The sequence below is a fragment of the Hydra vulgaris genome, chromosome 11, assembly GCF_038396675.1.
Source record: "Hydra vulgaris chromosome 11, alternate assembly HydraT2T_AEP".
Classification (NCBI taxonomy): domain Eukaryota; kingdom Metazoa; phylum Cnidaria; class Hydrozoa; order Anthoathecata; family Hydridae; genus Hydra; species Hydra vulgaris.
In genome coordinates this window covers 33,438,182-33,447,237 of record NC_088930.1, presented here as the reverse complement: position 1 = coordinate 33,447,237, position 9,056 = coordinate 33,438,182, and positions in this window count along the sequence as shown.

Below are 9,056 nucleotides of genomic sequence, written 5' to 3'. Positions count from 1 at the left end.
GATGACAGATTGCAAGTGAACTTTCACTTTCGGAATGGGAATGTTTTCATCAATGGCGGCACCAAGAAAACTGACTTCGGTGTCAGATTCAGATTCGTCACTGCTGACTTCGTCGTCGTCGCTTGTTTCTTCAAATGAGTTTTGTTGGATTCGTTGAGAAGGCTTCTTGTACAGCACTTCTTGAACGGCCAAGTGCATTCCGTGGGTATAACAAGTTTGATGCTCGGTTGGAACCAGTTTTCCGAACTTAACCATCATGGAAGCTCCGTCAGTAACTGAGCAGACAATGCTGTCGCCTAGTTTCAACCCGAATTCTGCCACTTTTTCAGTGACAACAGCTGCAGCTTTTTCAGCCGGCAGAGATCCGGAAATTTGAGTCAAGCCCAGATTCCAGCGGTTGTTTTTTTGATGAATATTAATATTCATGTACCTTCGATTTTTCAAAGAAGTGTACTCATCCAGTGTAATTGAAAAGCGTTTTCCCATTGTCACTAAAGAATTGAAAGTGTTTTTAAGGTCATTCCTTACGCCAGTTGCAAATTTTTTAACTGACTGGATTGCTTGTTTTTGATTTTTTGGGAAATCATAACCTTTTTCAGACATTGCTGATCGAATGAAAGAGCTGTTAACAATGGCATTGAAACTAAATCCATCCAGTGCTGTAAGTCTTGAAATCACTTCTTCAATTGATTGCTTTTGAAAAAAAGTTGAAATCTTAGGCCTTTTTGATTGTGATGCAGCTTTTGGTGTCACTTTTTCCTGTGTTTCCTTTTTGATTCCATGTTTCTTGTCTAAGTGATACCATATTCCAGTTGTGGAACTTGTGTATTGACTTGTATTTCCACAAATTTTGCAAGTAACTGTTTTCCCTGTGTTTAAGGTGTAGTGTTTCCAAGCGTCCAACATTTTGCCAAAACGCAAATCAAATTTAGTTATAAAGACCACAATAAATATGAATAATAAAGACTTTGCAATGGCATCGCAAATGGCGGTCGCATTTTTGTAACGGTGAAAAAGTAAGAAAAAAGAATCATCTAGAAAAAAACAAAAACTATTAAAAAAAAAAAAATATATATATATATATATTAAAGAATAAATAAAAGCATAAACAAAATTAAGTCAAAAGAAAAAAAAAGAAAAAAAATGTCAATCAAATACAACAAAAAGATATCTTTAAATTAAAATGTATGAAAAAAAAGGAGTTAAACGCAAAACAAAGTTAAGAAAAATATGGAACGTTTTTATAAATTCGAAAAGTAAAAGATGTAACAAAAATATATACTTTTTAAAATTTATTTCTATGTTTAAATGTTGTGTAATTTTGATTTTTCTGTGATTTTGTCCCTATTTTTATGTTTTTTATTATTATGATATATGTTTTGTTTTGTGTGTGTGTTTGTATTGTGTTTTAATGTTCCTGATTTTCTCGTTTGTTGACTTTTCCTATACATTTTTACCCACCTAATCTGTTTTTATCTGTTAGTTGGAGATTTTAATTATTTTATATTAGAGTGTGACGTGTTTATTTTAAGTTTTTTGGATTATTATTGTAACGGTTGTATTCTAGTAGTATTGATTATAGTTAGTTAGTATTATTATTATTTTTATTTTTTATATTCAGTCTAATTTTTCTTTATTTTTTTTTTTTTTTTTTTTTGTTGTTATTTATTAAAATTTTTTGTATCTAAAAAATCTCCTTGGATGTACTTATTCTTTGTTTTACTTTTTATATATGTTAAGTATTTAAAACTATTTAATTCTTTCTGTTTATTTTAGTTAATTGGTTTTATTTAGTGTAAATTTATAAATATTACACTCAATATATTATTTTTTATGATTATAGTGTTATCATTATTATTAATTCATTGTTCATCATTTTTATTATTATATGTGTTAAAAAAATATTTTTTTATATCAACTTATAGGTATTTACTTAATATTAGTTTTATAACTATTTGTAAATGACCGTGGATGTAATATCGTTTTCCAAAATACATTGATTGATAAATAAGTCACAAGAAAGTAAAAACATTTTTCTTAAAGTGTTTAGACAAAACTAAACCAACAAAATCACTTTTCAAGCATAACAAACAACAACTTTGTTGAGAGGAAAATGAAAATTAAATTTTTAATTAAATTTTTAATTTATTGGTTGAGCCATTTCAAGCATTTTAAAACATTTTCAAGCATCCTTCATTGTTATTAAAAAAACAATGTTTGCCGAAATTTACCGACATCATTTTACCGGTAAATCGGTAAAACAATTTTACCGATTTACCGATAAATTTTCGGTAAAAGCTAAACCCTAATGCTAACAACAAAGGTTGGTGTAATCCAACATGTACTGAACAAGCGTGTGTCTGGAATAAATCCTTTCAAAAAGGTATCAAACCATGTTTAATAACTAGTTGTTAGAAAAGAAATAATGAAACAAATGGTATAAATAATAAGGAAAACACGAATGAAAGCATTTAAAAAAATTGGTACAAGAATTGAAAGTCATCGTGACTTTAATGAACATTCATTTGAAACTTTTTTAAACAACGTTTAATAAAAATATTGAAAGTATTCCTGACCTTAATGAGTTATCTTTTAAAATACTTTCTGACCATCCTTATGGTGATAAAACAACTTTATGCAAAATGTTTTTAGAAAAAAATGGTATTGATAGATAAAACAATTAAACATATAGAATATAACACAAGAGATCAAGCCTTCTATCAAATGGGGAATGGAACACGAGCAAGGTGCTATAAGAAAATTCTTTGCAGAGGATGTATCAAAACAACTGATTTGAAAGTTGAAAAATGTGGTATCTTTATTTTTTATGAAAGACCGTATCTCGCTTGTTCACCAGACGGATTTATAGTATACAAATGCCATGGAAGGGTGTGTTTGGAAGTGAAATGTCCTTTTATAATTTTTAGTAATACGATTAAAGAGGGAGCTAGTAATTGTAACTTTTTTACAATGATAAATGATGAAATAGCATTAAATAAAAGTCATAAATATTACACTCAAATCAATTCCCAAATGGCTATAACAAATTGCAAGTTAGCATATTTTATTGTTTGAAATATATAGTGTGAAATATGTTGCGCTTAGTTCCACTGTTCTTGGCAAAATTTAAAGCAAGATGATTATGAATTATTAGCAGATCAAGACTGGATTTGTTACATGTGCTTCATGTCTACTTTGTGTTAAGTTTTAAACTTCAATAGTATGTCTTTATATGTGTTATATGTTTATATGGAATCAATCAGTACATTGAATTCTTTCTTATCATTCATTACATTTAATTCCTTTATCTAAAACATATATTAGATTAATATAATCATTTTTTTAATTTTATTTTTTTAACAAAAAGTTGTATTTCTTGAAATTTTGAATTTAAAGTAAATAGACATGATTTTAAAGTAAATAGACATGATTTTAAAGTAAATAGACATGATTTTAAAAAAAGCCAACTACTTATTTCTTAACATATCCTTCAGTCCTAATTGATATAAATTTATTTTTGATAACAATTACATAAAGTTTAAACAGTAAGTAAACAGAAAAAAACTTAAATTTTTTATAATCATTGAGGAACATTAAATTGTTTTATAAAAACGTTATATTGTAAAAGAAAAAAATATTTAGCAAACAAAATTTTTTTTATTAAAGACTATTTAGAAACTAGTGGTTTTCTCAAGTTTGATATAGCAGCACATACACACAGTCATGGGCGCCCGCAGGATCTTGTAATGCATCAGATAGGACATTTTCATATATTGTGTAAACTCCAAACTTAAATATGTTCATAACTATCCCAAATGAGGAGGCCTTGCTAAAATTTGGGATAGCGGAGGCTTGGTAACAAAAAAGCACTATAATGTTTGCCCCGCCCCCCTGCTCAAACATGAGGACACTAATATAGTAAAATTTTCAACTTACTATCGTAAACTAAATTTAAATTTATTGACAGATTTTAAATTTCGTAGAAAATTTACACCCCCCCCTCTTTTTTTGGGGGGGAGAGGGTTTGGAAAATTTGCATAGCAATAACTTTTGTAATTTACAATATGTCTTCCGCCATCTTAAGTTTTTGCAAGGCCTCCTCATTTGGCATAGGTATGAACATACTTAAGTTTGTAGTTTGCACAATGTGTGAAAGTGTCTCATCTGAAATATCAAAAAATCCTGCGGGCGCCCAGGCACACAGTGTATTATTCATGATTGGTAGATATAATAATGGCTGTGTTATTTTTAGAATGCGGAAGTATTTTATCCTTTTTATTGCCTGCTCTACATAAATGCGTACATTAGCAATGTTTGATGTTTCTTGAACTTTTTCTTTTAACATTTGTATTTCTTTAGAAGCACTTTGAGGTATATAAAGTGTACACTGTTTAAATGCAAAATACAATCAACATAATAACAAATATTTAAAAAAAAATTAATGCCCACTTAAGAGTTACATAAGAATAAACAAAGTTAAATTATACGAAATTGTTATTTAAACAACGAATAAATAAACAATCAAATAAACTTATTCCAAAAACACCCGGTTAATCAGTACAATTTAGCTGTATGCTCACCTCGTTTCTATTTTACTTACTTAAAGATTTACTGAGAAGATTTTATTTATATAATAAATCTAAATTTCTCTTAACTTATATTTAAATTGTATTAATGTGAGTAAATACATATAACTTTTAAAATTTTATACCTAGTTCGTTTTATTATTTACTTGTTTGTTTTTATGTTTCTAAAAGATTTGTTTACATTTTTGCCCTCCCGAGCAATGCACAGTGGTTTGAAATAATAAAAAAGTGGCATTAATTCAAGATTTGGGAAAATCCGTATAGAAAGTTCTGATTGCAAGATTGTTGCAAATTAGTCATACTTTTATGTTCTGAAGGAATTTTTTTTTTAGACCACTTGGCGCTTCCCCGCAGATGCTCAAAGTTGCAATTTTTTTAAAAACAATTATTTAATGGAAAAGCAATAATTTCGAAATTTTATTTTATTTCTTAAACCGCACCTGTGAACTTTTATATATTATATATCAATCGGATATTTGATGCTGCCCGGACCCGTCCAAGAACAACTATTTTCAATTTAAATATGTTTCTACTTAAATTGATCATATTTTTATAATTTTATGATTATGAAAAAAAACATGACAGTCACTTTTATTCAGTGCTAAAAATGACGCTCCAATTTTATTTTTTAATATATTCCTTAACATACATAAAATAAAATTATTAGATTAAGAATATAATCAAAAAAATTGTTGTTTTTTTTAAAAAAAATACAAAAGAGGTTTTCCCCAAGTAAGGGGACTTGCGCAATAAGAAAAAATATGCAAAATAGAAGCACTGATATCATTTAATAATAATGGTTTTGAATTATTTTAATTAAAAGTAAATTTCGTAGTTATAGCTGAGTATTTATTCGCTATCGGATAACCTGCTATTGGCTTCTATATCCACGAAACCTAATTGTCGATAAACATCAATTAGTTCAGGTAAAATCTCTTCATTAACATCCTTACTTCTTGTGGAATTCTCAATCAGTAAAAGTTGCAACACCTCATCTGGAAGTACTGATTTACATAAAGACTTCAAAGGACTTTTCAAAATAATACTGGAAGTATAAGGATCTGATTTTTCTAAACCTCGAAAAAAAACATCAGTTAAGTTGTTAATTCTTGATGTGTTTCTTGCATGATCTATACAATCTTTTTTATGACATTTGTGAAGACTTTCTCCATCATTTTTGCCAAAAGTTCCAACAGGTAAAATTAATTCAACCATGATTTGAGCTTCATGAGCTAACACTTTATGAACACAAGTAGGAATTTTATACCATGAGTACTTCTCATTGATAATTAAAACTGTTTATAGACAATAATTTTCAAATTTGATTGGAATTTGACAAAACAAACATATTGTTCTTAAATGGACAATAAGATTTATATCTATATCCAAAATTTCTGATAACAATATTGAATTAGAAAAAGCTTGCCGTGCAGTATTGCCATTATTAGATAAACATATTTAACACTGAGAAACCATTAAAAATGCTTTCTCAGTGTTAAATATGTTTGTGTAGTTTTCAATGCGACTCATTTCAGTAGGTGCTGCTTTACAAAGCGGACACAATTGATAAGACTGTGTTACAGTGATTTCCGCAAAAACTTTTCCATCGATGGCTGTTAAAAATAAAGAGCTTTTGATATTAGGAACTTTTGCATTTGGTAGCCATATTGTAATATCAGAAAGTTCATTTATTTATTGTTCAACAAAAAAATTTTTTCGAGAATAAGTTCTTTACTTTCTTTAGCATACTTTAAGATCATTGGTCTGCAAAATCTAACAGAATTAGGAATTGGGTTTGCCCAACACACATCCTATGTTTTCTTCTTAACTTCTTAAAGGTACAATGGTAATACAAGTGTAAAATCTTAAGGCTAAAACGGTAACAGAAAAAATCAAATCGTCTGATGAACTTTCAAATAACTCATCGAATTTTTGGTTGAATTGGGAAAAATTACTGGCTCCATCAAATTCCCAACAAGAGTCCTTTTCTTTATTAGTAATTTTAGATATAATTTGCGCCTATTGTGATTCTACTATTCTTTGAACAGTATGCATTAGACGATTTGTAATGGCACATTTGCCTCTTTGTCAGAGATGTGCATATTATTTGGTCTACATTTTTTTTTAGATTCCAAAATATCGCTGTAAAGAGGATAAATGTCTGCACCTCTTTCTTTACTTTCCAATCTTATCGCCATGTACTGAGATTTAGTAAAACCATGATTTAATAGAAAATCAAGTCCCTCTTCTCGAGACATTTTTTTTATTTCTTTGTCAATGTTTTTATTGATATCATATGCCAATTGTTGATCTTGTAGAATGCACATGATAATTTTTTCTAAGTTCTTATTACCTATTTGTTTGGCTGTGTATCTTGCTGTTTTGAATATATACTTTGTATCATATTCACCTTTTTTAGACAAATTAGAAATTGCATGTAAATAAGTTTTTTTTTTGAAATGTTAAATAAGTTTTTTTTAATTCTTTTTCTTGAGCACCTTCAATTTTCATAACATTCTTCTCCTCCAAAAATTTTTAATATTCCGACATTTTAATAACATCACCAGTCACAAAAGAAATAAAATTTATTAAGAAATAAAAATTATTTATTCTTTAAATTCATTTAAGACGATTTGTACTTTATTGTCTATTTACATAATTTTAAATCGAAAAAAAGATTTTTTGTAAATTCTTTCAACTTCAAGCAAAAGCTTTTGAGGTTATTTTAATTTAAAAGAAGTATTTTGAGGTTATATTAATAGTAGATCTTAAAGTTACCACAAATATATCTTTTTAGGACAATATTATGCAATTTGATTTAAAATCACAGTCATGTTTTATGTAAAAAAAAAAAAAAAAATCCATTTAAGTAGAAACATTTTTAAATTGAAAAGTTTTACATTGTAAACTTTTTAAATTTTAATACTTCGTGGAAAAGTTATCGCTTTTTAATTTCTTTAAATTTAATTTATATTTCTAGCATTTTTATTTCGAAAAAAAATATACTTTGGAAGGACCCAAATACACCTGCAGCTTCTTTTAGTTTCATTGTTTTATTAAAATATGTTTTATTGCAATTTTAAAATTTTTTTCGTTTATATATTTTGTTTAGATTTTAACTTGTTTTAATTTTAAGTGACGCGCAGTACGTCTAAATGTGCCCCATGAAAATTATCCAACGCTGCATCAACCCTAATTTCAGAATATATACAGCAAAATTTTTTTGAAAATTTTATTTCTTGTTTTAGAACTTTTTATTTACTCCACCGTAACCATTGTTATTCGAATGACAAACTTTTTTATAAAATGTTTTAATTTTTTTATGTTAAAACATTTTATAAAAAAAATGTTTATTTTTTGTATTATTAGATAATTTAATAAATATAAGATTTTGATTTAAATGCTTTGATAAAAATCATTAAAAAAATAATAATGCTAAAGTGAACATAGGGTAGATTAGGGTAATATGAGCACCTTGGTAATATGAGCATAGTTAAAGATTTCTTAGATGTAAGCAGTGAAGTTAAAGTTGCTATGTATTTTTCGAATCGACTTTATGTGGTGATTACAGTAATCAGTGCGATTAGCGTAAATCTATACGCAGTAATTAGTGGGTATCATCTAATTAAAACGCTGTTAAATTTTTTGCGTTTTTAAAATAATATCATCACGCACGAATAAGTCTGTGGCGCGAGATTTTGATGCTAAAATAATGAAATTAATTTTTTTCATAAAGAAAAATATGTTAGCTAAAAATCCAATCCTTTTTGGCTTGAAAAACAATGCATAGAACTATTTAGTTTTGACTTATTTAAAGATGTCATTTTTGTGTAATATGAGCATGCTCAAATTACCCAGTGATTTTCATTGAAATTACCTTGTTTAAAGTCCTAAAAAAGCAGTGGTTTTAATTGGTTTTTTGAATAAAAATAAAATATAGTAAATTTTTTTAATATTTTAACAATGCTAAATATTTTTCTGTAATTTAAATTCAAAAAAATTGAATTTTTATCGTTCAAAGGTTTAAGTTGATAAAATTGAAAAAATAACGAACTAATTTTTTTTTTTTCTTGCGGAAAACATAGTAGTATTGTTTCAACAAAAAGTGGCTTAAAATTTGATCTTTTAATGATAAGTTTTGTTAATAACGAATCATTATATTCCAAAAATTAGTTTTAATTGTCAGGTTGGTATTTTTTTTACAGAATTAATATTATTTTGTGAGCTAATTTAAAGTGCTCATATTACAAAGTGGTTTGGGTGGTATGAGCATTTTTGTGACTTTTTTAAAACCTCTGTGTTTTTAAGAAAAAATTTCGGGTGCTCAAATATCTAAGTGGGTCATGAGATGGGATCCCTAAATATTGTTTATTCGCAAAAATTTTGGATCCAGCTTAATTATTTTTAAAATTATTCCAATTTTTACTTAAGGTGCTCATATTACCCTAATCTACCCTACATAAAAAAAGA